This window comes from Ceratotherium simum, chromosome 20, assembly GCF_057802395.1.
Source record: "Ceratotherium simum simum isolate JZ-2026a chromosome 20, ASM5780239v1, whole genome shotgun sequence".
Lineage (NCBI taxonomy): Eukaryota > Metazoa > Chordata > Mammalia > Perissodactyla > Rhinocerotidae > Ceratotherium > Ceratotherium simum.
Window position 1 is genome coordinate 19943890 of NC_141919.1, and position 13718 is coordinate 19957607.

General features: G+C 40.0%; 1 protein-coding gene across 14 annotated transcripts in view; it reads left to right on the top strand.

Annotated features, from left to right (window-relative positions):
- TRPM3 (transient receptor potential cation channel subfamily M member 3) overlaps positions 1-13718 on the top strand; it is an 806860-nt gene that overhangs the window by 691801 nt on the left and 101341 nt on the right. The window lies entirely within an intron of this gene.

Sequence of the window (13718 nt, forward strand, 5' to 3'; positions counted from 1 at the left end):
GCTCTTAGAAATTAAAAATGATAGCATCAAATAAAAAAGAAATAGAAGAATTAAAAGATAAAGTTGAGGGACTCTCCCAGAAAGGACAGAAAGAGACAGAAAGAATAAAGGGGAGAACAGAACAGGTAGGAAATTATCAATGCAATAATTCCAGAAAACGTCCCAGAACTCCAGGCATACATTTCCTGCTAAAAATCACGATATAGAAGATGCAAATGTTTCACGCACCTACCTATGTAAATGAATTCATTTTTGTCATATCACAAGCAAGCAGAATAACCCAATAGAATTTTTTTTCTTTTTCTCCCTCTGTCTTACGTTGATAAAATGTTTTCCAGTTTTGCATATTGTGCGTAATACAAGAACACTTTTATAAAGTTTTTTTTTAACATGTTAATGGGAGACTTTTGTGCAGTATTGGCTTCTTTTATTGCAGAAAGGGCACAATAAAGAGGACACATCCATTTAGGTGGGTCAGCAAAAAGAAGGAAATGGCACCGTGCTTTAAGATGTTATTAATCAGAAGCCTATAATTTCATTTGTCCTTTCTGCTTGCATGTGCTATTAGGACATGAGGAAATAGTGGCAATATTTACTGCAGAAACTCTTGGTAAATATCATCGCACAGACAACCTGACTTTGGGAGGTTTTTATATAGCTTTGGTCCATAAAAGTCCAGTACTGTAGCTCTGAAAATGAAACTAAGAACAGTTTTTCAAAGCTAGTGAGACCTTACACAGAAAATGCAGACCCAATAAATAACAGAAAAACAAAACAAAGCTTCATCACCACCTCCTGCCACCCCTAGACCCAGTGTCTAGGTAGTGTAGGGACCCAGGAGGGAGAAAGAGTCCAGCTCTCACTCCAGGCAGTGTACCAGGCTGAGAGGAGAAGGAGCTGTCCCTGAGGAGCCCTCGGTCACCTCTGAGGGACCAGGGAAGATGCAGCAATTCCCTCAACAGGTTGCAGCAGGTGTCACGCACAGGAGCACTGTCTTGTTACACCAGGCAGCCTGGGGAGGGGCCAGATGCACCTTCCTAATAGAGTGCGGTTACAGCTCATATGGACAACACCCGGGGTCCACCGCCTGGGCTGCCCAGGCATAAATATGCAACCAATCTTCTCAATGGACATTCCTACACAACAATCACATTCTTATAATCGAAACAGAGCCTTTGTATCTAAATTCAGACTCTTATATTGTAACAACTTTACCTCTTCTTGGTTATATCTTAGCACCTACCAGCTTCAGCTCATTTAGGGGAGTGTCTGAAGAGAAAACCTCGGTAAAAGGTAGCATTTGATTAACTCCCCAAGCTCTGTCAGAGAACCCCTCCTAATGCCCATTGGCAACTCTGACACGCATGTAAGCCCTTGGTAATTTAAAGACTCTCAGTTCTTAATTCTGAGAATTACTGTCTCACTATACAGTAAGTATTCCTTTTATGAAAATTCAATGACACCTAATCGCTCACATTGACCACAGTAGAAACCATAGTAATAGTCTGGCTGGTAATTGTTCTCCATCCACGAGTGTCTGCATGGCAATAGCAGTATTAACCTGATAAATTTATTAAATTGCTATGATTAATCAGGTAAATTTATTGTCAGGAATATGTAAGACACTAAAACTATTTGCACAATGCTTTAATTTAACCAAGCAATTTTTCCATCTATTATTCTATTTAATCGTCAAAGCAATCCCTCGAGGGAGTATTATTGACCTTGTTTTATATACGAAGAAACTAAGTCTTGGAAAGGATGAGTAACTTTCCCAAGTCCCCACAGATAATAAATAAGCTTAGTGCCCTTTTCTTCCACCCACAGAGGTCGTTACAGCCCCTATTTACACTAACCACACACCTGCTCTCCAGTAAAGGGTAACCTAACGCGGATCAGAATTGAGCCAGGCAGCTGCTGTCTGGCTGTATCTCTTTCAGCTCTCTAAGAGGCCAGTGTGTTTCAGTCTTAACATCAGGGATAAGAGACCTAATCACCGGAGCACCTACTGTGTATGAGGCATTTTCTTAAGTGCTACAAAGTCTTATATATGATGGAAGTATATACCATAATATAAGGTGTAAACAAAATACCAAAAAGACGCAAATGAGAGACTCCTGAGTTCAGGGGAAATTTCATTGTAATGGCAGCATTTGAAATGCACCCCTGCAGTTCAGAATGCCAAGCCTATTATAATGAATAAACGGCCTAGAAAAATACAAAATAAATAGTGTACTAATTATTTTTTCAGAGGAATTTAAAATTAGAAGAAAATACTTTTTAAAAATCTTATTAATACTGAAAATCAGAGCCTCCAAATAAACAGGATATAGGAATATCCAAACAGGATTCATTTTGCCCAATCAGGTGTTCATCATTTTATCCAAGTAATAACTTCCTTAAAATATATTCGTAAACTGTATCTTCTAAACTGCATCATACTTTAGATGCACTTATAAATTCCTAGTTAAAGAAAGAATGAGAAATACTTTTGGCAAAAGAGAATCCTTTTATAAAATAAATATCACCTAAGTCACTGTTTGGTAAGTATTCCTTTTTACAGCATGACTTTAAAATGGAAAACTCCTATTTATGACTATCAGGGAGGGCTGGCAACAGAAACGGAATGATTGAAATGAATGGGGCTGCTAGGGTGGGAGGGATGGAGCCCAATTTAGAACCAATCTTTGCTATGCCAAAGGAAATAATGAACACTGAATTCATTCTGCTCACTTCAGAAACTGGCATAGACTATTAGGTAGGCTTTGAAGAACTCCACCCAAAACAGAGACTCACTAATAGATCCCAAAGGAGGACTCAGGAAAAAAAAATATATATATATATAAAAAAATATATACACACACACACACATACATACACACACATAGAGATAGAGTGAGTTTTCTTTTTTTATTTGAGGGTAGAAACTTTGGTCCAATCTTGTTTCTCCCATGGCTACAACAAAGGCTGGCAGAGAACTGGAGTTCAATAAAAATCTGTTGAGTAAATGAAACCAGCTGGGGATCCAGTGCTCTTCTCTAAAGGCTGCCCCTAGAGGCAGGAAAACAAAGACATCAGGAATCTCAGCAAGGAGTGCGGAGTGGGGGTGGGTGAATGAGTCAAGGGGGTCAAAAGGTACAAACTCCCCATTATAAAATAAATCAGTCCCGAGGATGTAATGAACAGCATGGTGACTATGGTTAATAATAACTGTATTTTATTTGTGAAAGTTACTGAGACACTAGATCTTAAAGTTCTCATCACAAGAAAAAAAAATTTGTAACTATGTGAGGAGATAAATGTTGACTAAACTTATTGTGTTAATCATTTTGCAATACACACATGTATCAAATCGCTATATTGTATACCTAAAACTAATACCATGTTATAGTTATATGTCAATTATATCTCAATAAAACTGAGGAAAAAATGTTTTTAATAAATAAATAAAACTCCAGGCCCAAATGGCTTGACTGACCAAAAAAAAAAGAATTAAAGAAGCTGATATGTGAATTTTAGGTAATATTTTACCATCAATTTTGGCCCTAATCATAGGGCATTTGAGAATATTCTGGCTTTCTTCATCAATGCAATGTGGGTTATTTTGTGACAGGGGAAGCAGGCTGTTTGCCTACTTCCCTTTTTGTTGTGGGTATCATGAGTTCAGTAAAATTTTTTAAGTTTCTACGAATAAAAAAAAAAACCAGCCCTGAAACCAGACTGCCTGGTTTGAATCTCATCTCTGACACCTCCTAGCCACTTCACCTTGGACAAGTTTCTGTGCCTCAGTTTCCTCATCTGTAAAATGGACATAATGGCACATCTAAGCATATTGTGAGAATTCAATACACTAACACTTAGAAACAGTGCCCAGCACAAGCACGAAAGAAATATCAGTTATTATCATCTTTCTTATTTACTAAAGATAAACCAAGAAAGAAAACCCCATCTTCCCACAAAGGGCTCTTTCACTCTGCTGCCTGTTTTGTCTCTTACAAGCCAAATCTGAATTTCTTCAGCTAAAGTTAATCCAGTTTTTCCTGATTCCTTTTAACTTTCTCCTAGGACTCCATCTAAAGTTATTTTTACCAGGTAGAGATAGTTATCATTCAGGGCAAGAAAATAGAGCAAAGAATATATTATACACAGACCTCATCTACTTTTTATGTGTATGCTTCAAGCCTTTAGTTTGGTTTTTCTCAATGTAGCAGCCACATTTTTGAGAGAAGCTCACCAGGGTAAGCAGTGTCTCCACTCTGGAAGACAACTGAAGGTGTATCCTAGCAACCCAAGTCACGCGATAGGGCCTTTCAGCTAGTTTCCTCCTTCGTGGTTTTCATATAGGTAGAGAATCTAATGTCTTTAAATGAATGGATGGATGCGTTTTCATCGACTAAGGTCCTATGGCATTTAGTTGCAACACTTACAAAAAAGGTAAATTCATGGAAATGAATAGAATTTCTAGGAAGAATATTTAATCCAGACAAGATTCTCTAGATAAGACAAGAAAAAATCCGAAGACCCCAACAAGAAGAAATGCTCTTCAACTATTATAGGGATGGGTGGCATCATCCTATATATCACAGAATCATGGCACTACTAAGGACATTGCAAGGTCAGCAAATCCTGCCCCCAACCCCCCACCCCAGTCCATCAAGCAGGACCATACTTAAACTATCCAGGTCAGATGACACACCTTATTTTTTTATTTGGAAATTTCCAGAGTCCACAGCTCCATCTACAACCCATTGAAGTGTTTACTGATCCTCTGGATATTTAAAAAACAAAAAAATTCCCCCAAACACTGATGCTCAAGTCCCTAAATAAATACTCCCTGCAGGATGTACCCATTGGTGCCATGACATATTTGGGATGTCTTACCTCAAGTGGGCCCTAACTCTGCTCTGAAACCACCTCATTCTTTAAGCCTCAGCCTCTGACACATTCTCCACATTCCTCCTCCATTCTCTTCAAGTTCTCACTCCCTCTCATTCTCAGCAGGTGGTATTCCCAGGTTCATCCAAGCTCCCTTCTTTTTCACTCATGAATATGAGTTTCTTCACTCAGCCTCATTGCTTTTCCTCCTCGCTCTAGAGACCTCTCTTCTTTGCTAAAACCAACTACTCCCTGGCCTCCATCCTCCAAGATCTCATCCATCACGTACTTGCTCTTTCCTTTTACATTTTCAATGTCTCCCCCTCAAATGGCTCTTTCCCTTCTGCTATAAACATGTTCAGGGTCCCTGTCACCTAAGAAGACCCTGGCTCCTCTCCACCAAGACCCACAAGGAAGCATCTTCCTTTTCTCTTCTTAACCATCAAACTCTGAAAGGTAGTCTGCCTTTCCACCAGCATTCCTCACCCTCTACTCACTCTAAATTCTTGAGTCACTCAGTCACTCTGAAAATCCTTGCCTTCCAGATTCTGTCCCATCCAATTTACTCACACAGCTTTCAGTACTCCTGAAGACCCCAAATAGTCTTCTAATCCTAATGATCATCTTCCTGAACCTTCAGCAACTTTTGCCAGTGTTGACTTTATCTACTTCTTACTGCAACTCTTTCTTACTTTGAGGAAAGGCCTCACTTTAAAGCCTGGTCCTGGTCCTGCAAGTTACTCCACCTCTCTGAGCCTGTTTTCTGATCTGCAAAGTGGGGAGAAAGATATTCACTGAACAGAGATTTTTGTGAACATTAAATGAGGTAATGCATATAAAACGCCTAGCATGTAATTGGCTCTCAATGTATTATGGTAATTATATTTATTTTTACCTTTCCTTGGTGCCAGAGTATTTGCCTTTCTGGCCACTCCTTTGTCTCCTTCATCAGACCCTCTACTTCTTCACTCTGCCTTCTGTCAGACTTATCAAGTACCATGACTTGAAACATCAAATCTACAGGAATAACTCCAAATTTACCTCCAACCCTAGCTTTCCTCCCTGCCCTCTTTTTTTAATTGCCTACTGGACAACTCTCTTGGGTGTCAATAAGCACCTCAAATTCAATAAAATTAATTATCTTATAAAATAAATATATATAAATAAATTGCCTTTTCTCAAAAAGCTGATTTCTACCTGATTTCTCCATTTATATTCATTTAGCCCCTATCCTTGCAGTTATCCAGGCTCAAAACCTCCATCAAATTCTTTTTCCCTTTGTTCAATCAATTTCTTAAAATTCTGGGCATTTGTGCCACCACGCTATCTTTCATGTCTATCCCTTCTCTTCCTTCCTTGCTCAGCACCATTCAGCCTTCAGGACTTTTGGCCTGATTTACTGAAATGACCTCTTAAGGGATCTTCTTGCTTCTTATTGAGCACATTCCTATCCATCCTCTATATTTCAATTGGAAGAATACTTCTAATGCAACTTCAAAACACTCCCCCACCTACAAAATCCTACAGGACTTTCAATATAGACGTGGTAACATAAATTCATCATTCTCTTCTTCTCCCAGAAAGCTTCAAAAACAAATAATGAAAAGGGAAGAAAAAAACAAGCAAACTCCATTTTTGGTAAAACTAGGAAATATTCCAAAATATTTGTATATGCAGGAGCCAAGTGGAAGGAAAGGCTGAAAGCTGAGGAGAGAGAAGCCAGCCGTGGCAGTCCTCAGACGGCACCATAAAAATGTGAGTCCTCAATGTGAGGAACACCCTAAGGTGCCAAGTTCTCTCCTTTGTCTGGAACAGCATGTGCAAGAAGAGAGTTGGGTGGGGACAGGAGACCCTCCTGGTCCTAACTTGGTACACAGAAATAGAGGAGGTGGGCTACGCATAGAAATATGCAGATAAGACATGTTTGCAGGAGGAGTTTGTGTTTGTGGCAGCTGAGAAGAAAGCCTTCCAGTTGTGAATAACAACTAGCCTGGAATGCTACCCTGGCTCCATGATAACCCAACTCACTGCATAATAAATAATAAAAAAGCGATTAGCATATAGACAGCTTCTAAGAAAAAAATAACAAAAGAGCGAAGTGTATTCACAGAAGAATAATACTCTATAAAAATGTTTCCAGGGAACAGATGAACAGGATGAATAAATATTTTACCATGAACTTTTAAAAATTTAAATCTCAGTGAAGCCCTTATCTATGAAGAAATACTTCAAAGTTGGAATACCAAAATTCAGGTAAGAGTAGGCGAGGCAGTGAGAGGAGATAAAATGTGAGTAGCACTCAGGGATGCAGTAAGGGAAAAAATAAAAATCACAGAATTGCAGAAGAAATGAGAAATGGTACAAGATCAAATATACATTGTGAAAAGCCCAGTGCAGGACACAAAGGGTGGAAACGAGGAAAGCGAACAAAAATGAAGTGAAATGGAAATAAAGAGTTAATTGTGATTACAGAGAAATTCTATTTATAGAAGACAGAAAATGGAGATCCAACATAAGCATAATTGGTGTCTCCAAAGAAGAAAACCAAAATAATGGATCAGAACAAAATTTTAAAATATTATTATGCAATTTAAAAAGATAATTTAAGAATTTTTTTCATAAAAAATTTTTTTAAACTATGATCTAGATATTGAAAGGCCCACCTTATGCCAGGAAAACCTGATTCAGAATCTTCAACACCCAGACATATCCTAGTAAAGTTACTGAACTTCAAAGAAAAATAAAGGATCCTTTGGACCACCAAGCAAAATGATGAAGTCTTTTATGAGAGGAAAAATCAAGCTGGCCTCAGACCTTCTTACAGTAACATTCAATGCCAGGAGACAATAGAGCAACAGATTTTATATTGAGCCAATGTCATTCAACTATAAAGATTACTAAAAAAACCAGCTTAAAACATTTTAGAACTCTGGCAATATTGTTCCCATAAGTAACTCTTGAAAAAACTACTAGACAAGAATTCAACCTACCAACCAAGAGATGCTTCAGTACACTCTGGCAAAATCACTAATTGTGAGCACTGATACTAGAATCTAATAGATCTAAGATAAAAACAAAAATGGGGATTTGAGTAACAGAAAGGAATGTAAATGTTACGTGCCATAACAATGTAGAAATAACACAATGACAACAAAAATTGAGAGGAAGAAGAAGGATGGAAATAGAGTTAGTAGGCTTTTTGCCTCATTGTAACATCTGTACCTTTTACCTAGTATAATAAGGAACAAAATTGAAGACTGACAATTCAAAAACTAGTAATAGAAATATAAGCATATGTAGCAGCACGAAGTAAACCACTAAAAATATAATCTTATATTCTAAAATTGAGTGGTGGAGGAGAAAAAAAGGAAAAAAGGGTACATGCACTAATTTTATCATTGCTTACAGCAGAAAACATTAATGAGTGCTGCCTAAAGAAACAGAATTAGAGCCCCACCCCAGACCAAATGAGTCAGAATCCCCATTTCAACAAGATCCCCAGGTGGATCATATGCACATTCAAGTTTGAGAATCCTACTCTACACTATAGCCAAATTGTAAAGAATTCTTCCTTTCTCAACTCCATTCTCCCTTTTTTTCTTGATGGTCTGTCTGCCTACAATAGTATTTTTAGTAATTCTATATTAGTTTCCTATGGCTACCATAACAAATTACCACAAAGTTAGTCGCTTAAAACAACAAAAACTCATTCTCTTATAATTCTGGAGGCCATAAGTCTAAAATTAAGGTGTCAGCAGGGTTATATTCCTTCTGGAGGCTTCAGGGGAGAATCATTTCCTCGCGTTTTTCAGCTTCCAGAGGCTGCCTGCATTCCTGGACTTGTGGCTCCTTCCTTGCATCAATCTGACCTGTTGCCTTCATCTTCACAAGTCCTACCACCACTCTGATGCCTCTGTCACCATCTTATGAGGACCCTTATGATTACATTGCATTGGGCCCTCCGGATAGTCCAGAATAATCTCCTCATCTCAAAATCCTTGACTTAATGACATCTACAAAGTCCCTTTGCCATATAAAGTAACATCTTCACTGGTTCCCAGATCAGGACATGGACATCTTTGAGGGGCGAGGGCAGCATTCAGCCTACCACAAACTCCATTTATTCACATCTACACCATCCTTCCCCATTCCAGTCAAATTCTAATTCCTCCTTAAAGTTGCTCTGACTCAACTGACAAGGAAGTGCTCTGGACTTACCACTTTGTTCTTTGATATAATGATTTGTGTACTTGTCACATCTCTCCCTTTATCCCATCCCACCTCCATTCTTACTAGATGGCAATTTCCTTGAGGGAAGAGGTTGCAGACATGCTTCTAGTCCCATACTCTACTAAAGGTTCACACACTGATTTCATCAAAGGCTTCTTAATTGCCAAATCCAATGCACACTTTTAGGTTCATTCATTCATTTAACAAATAGTTATTGAAAACCTATTATGTGCCAAGCACTGTTATGGACTCTAAGAATACAACAGTGAATAAAGTAGACTAAATCCTTGACCTCTTGAGGTTTACATTCTGGAGAAGGAAATAAATAACAATCTAGTAGATACATAAGCTGGTGCCTGGTCATGAGAAGAGCTGTAAAGAAGGAAGGCCGATCTTTCTTACTTCCCCTCTTTGCAGCCTTTGCCCTGTTGACAACCTCCTCCTTGAAAATCTCTCTTCCCATAGTTTTGGGCACCATGATCTCTAGGTTCTCTGCTTCTCGCTCAGACTATTTTTGGTGATTTCTTTCTAAAGATTTGCTTTACTTTCATACTTTTTAAGTATTGGTGTTATTCAATTACCCATCCTCTGTCCTCTTCTTTTTGTCACCTTCATGCTAACGTTTCCCAAATCTCTGTCTCCGGGCCTGACCCCTCCCCTGCCCCAGACCTCAGTATCCAACGGCCTCTGGTCATTCCCACCTGGATATACCACGGGCCTTTTAAGCTCGATATATTCAAGAATGCAATTTTGCTGCCCCTAAAAAGCTTGTTTATATCTTTCATTGCCAGTGTCAGTTGGTCATTATGTTCCCAAGCTCCCAAGCTAGAGAGCAGGGGATTCCTTTGAACTTTTCTCTCTTGCTCCCCACTTTAAATCTATCACGCAGTCTGTCAGCTGTGCGTTCTAAATATCCCTCCATCCAAGCCCCTCCTTCAGGTCCTCATTATCCCTTTCCTAGAATATCGCAAAGCTTTCCTAATTGTTCTTCCTCCCTCTAGGGCAGTGCCCCTTCCAATCCATCCTTCACACTGCTGCCAAAGCGACTGCATTGTTTCTGACACAGAGTTTTCCAGTGGTTTCCCCATGCCTTCAGGATAAAGAGAAACTCCTCTACTTCATTTACAAGTCCTTCCATTCTCGCTTCATCTCTCTCTGCTTCTGACTCACACTATATACCCCAAGCATTGAATCTTCATGGTCTTCCCAGGAATTCTCAAATTCACTGGGCTATTTAACTCCCCCAGTCTTTGCATTTGCTGTTCTCTTTGCTAGAACGCCTTTCTTCATCTCATTTGTCTAGTGAACTAATCTTTTAAAACCATATGTGGTCATTACTCATGCACTTAAATCTTCCCTAACCTCCTGCAGGAAGAGGAAATAATAAAACTTTATTTTTTATGTCTTATACCTACTTTCATTCATTCCCACACGAGGGCCTTTGCACTTGATGTTTCCTCTTCCTGGAATGCCTTCCCTCAATTCTCTACATGATGGCTTTTTCTAATCATGTAGGTCTCAGTTCCAATGTGACTCTCAGGGAGGTCTCCTGTCCACTTGTTCTAACAGAGCAGCTCCACCACCACCCTTCACTGTCAGTACCACCCTTAGACTGGCGCTTTAAAGGGACTTCTCCATGCCCACCTGCGATCTGGTACCAGCCAGGGCTGCAGTGCCATATGGCTGAGGTGTCCTGAGCCCAAACCAGGACCTGCATGGACCCCAGACCCATTTCAATACTTTAGAACATTTTCCAACTCTCTAGTTCCCACACAGGGTCAACCAGATGCCCAAAGCACTCCCAGACCTGTGCCTTTGAGTTTACCCAATGGCTCCATGTCCAGCACTGGTTTCAGAAGGGAAGCCTGGCCAGCAGATCACTCCTGCTGACTGGCACAATACTTCTGTCATGGGATCATGCGAGACTGGGTAGCCAGAATTGTGCTGCCACATTGATTTGGAGTGGCCCAAATTGTTTATATAGACACAGGTCCCACATATCCTGAGAATGACACTGCTCCTTCATAGCACTTGCACAATCTGAAAGTACACCATTTACTAGTTTATTTATTCATTATTTTCTGAGTGCCGCTCCTCCACTAGTAGAAGTAAGTAATAAGCTCTGTGAAAAGAGTGACCTTAGCTATCTTGTTCACCATTGGATGTTCAATGCCAAAACAGTTCCTAGCACAGAAGATATTCAATAAATATCTGTTGAGCAGATAAATGAATGATTGTGTGAAATGGTGTATTTAATTACAGACCTCTCTCCTCCTCTAGAATGTAAGCTCTCAAGACAAAGGATTCTGTCTCACACACCTTGTCCTCACACTGGCATAGTGCCTGCCATATAAGAAGGCAGGAAGTCAGTATCTTTGAATGCATAAATAAATGAATGAATAAACAGATGAATGAGTGAATGAATGAACATATATTATCTAGACTGGAGGCTCTTAACCTTGTCTTCATGATCCTAATGTGAAGGTAAGATTAAGGACCTCTAGTCTTAAAGCTTTTGGGGACCTTTCAAAAACTGGAATGCCCAGGACCAATTAAACCAGAATCTCTGGGGATGTATCCCAGGCATGAGTATATTTCAGGCTCTCCAGGCCTTTCCAGTGTACAACCACAGTTGAGAATAAGGTGACCAGCCATCCAGGTTTGTGCAGGACTGAGGGGTCTCCCAGGATGCAGAAATTTCAGTGCTAACACTGTGACTGGACTGGGCAAACTGGGATGGATGTTCACCCTACTTGAGAACTACTGATCCAAACTGTCACCCAGGACCATTCTTGAGTGATGTATTTTCAATTTTTGAAAAGTCAAGACTCATTGCTTCATGCTTTCATTTGACACTAATCTAATTACATTCAGGTAGCTCACACTGGCCTCGGTGACTGCTTCCTGCTATGTGTTCTTGTTCGGATTTGTGCTACTATTGACTTGAGTGACATACAAATTTGTGGCATAAAAATGGCAAAGGGAATGATTAAATATTATGGCAGGTCAGCAATAACCAATAGAGCAGCTAAGGAAGCAAAGCAAAATGCTATCTTTCCAAATGCAACCCCAATAAGCCTTCACTTTTTTCCTTCAAAGTGATGACGGGACATTTTGACACATTCCTATTTATTCCTTGTTTATGCCAGTTACCCTGGTATGAGTTTGCAGTCCCTGTTTTTATCTGAGGAGATAAGAAATAATTTTCTTAATGGAAAAATCCCTGTGTAAACTGAATTAATATTCATCATTCCAAGTACTAATTAATTTACCACAAGTATGTGGTTTATACTGAACCCATAATCAGAAATGCCCTTTGACCCATAAAGGGAACATACCATCATAGCTCTCTAGGGCCTTGTTATTCAAAGGATGGCCCTGGATCATCAGCATCAGCATCACCTGGAAGCTTGTGAGAGATGCAGAAACTCAGGCCCCACCCCAGACCTGTTGAATCAGAATCTCTGGAGATGGGGCCCAAGAATCTGTTTAAAAAGCCCTCCAGGTTATTCTTATGCACGCTCAAAATTGAGAAGTGCTCATCTAGAGAACACTTTGCTCGCCTAATTATCAACACCAGTATCTCAGAACCCAGAGGGAAGAGGCAAGGGGAAGGAAGCATATAGCACAATGGTTCCAAACTCGGCTGCACATTGAAAACACCTGGAGATTTTTAAAAATAGACTCTGGCTCCCACCCCAAGCAATGTGATTTCATTGGTTTGGGATGCAACCTGGGCATAAGGATGTTTTAAAAGCTTCCCAGATGAGTCTGAGGTGCAGCAGAGTTTGGACATCTCTGATACAGCTTCATTACCAGGAGCCCTATCCTTGGATCATTGTTTCGGGCCTCTGCTGCTGAAGAACCCAGAGGGATGGGCAGCACTGCATTTGCTGTCCCTCCTTCCTTCACAAACATCAGAATCAGCAGTGATGGAATGAAGGAAAATCTCACTGGCTCTGAATCTCACCTCTGGCATAATGAAAGCTTGTTTTGTTTACCCTCTGTTAGTAGTGTTCGATCTTTAACCTCTCTGGACCTCAGTCTCTTCATCTGTCAAATGGAGACAGTAAGACCCAATTCCCAGGATTATTCTGGACATTACATATGATAACATGCAGAAGTGCCTAATACTTTGCCTAGCACATGCTAGATGTTCAAAAAATCTGAGCCAGGTAAGAGTACTGTCTCTTTGCCCTACTCCCCCTGTGGTGGGACATCCAGCAGCAGGAAGTTGGGCAAATATTTAGGGATGCCTCTTGCTCAGGGCACCAAGGGTGTTGATGAATTGGAAAAACCCTGCTCACATGTGAAGTCACTTACATGATCTCCTTTTAGTCTCTCATCTCAGCCAGTAAATAGGATAATCCTTATTGCCCCCATTTCACAGATGATAAAACAGTGGTTTAGAAAGGTCCAGTGTCACACAGCCCTAAAAAGGCAGACTCAGGTCCCCTGACGGTAGCCCAATGTTCTCTCCACCTACCATACTCAGCCTCACATCCAGTTGCTTGGCAGTTTGCATATTTGCACAGAATACATTGATCTAGACCAACTCCCTCCCAATGGAACTTGCTGTGATGATGGAAATGTTCTATGTCTGCCCTCTCCAA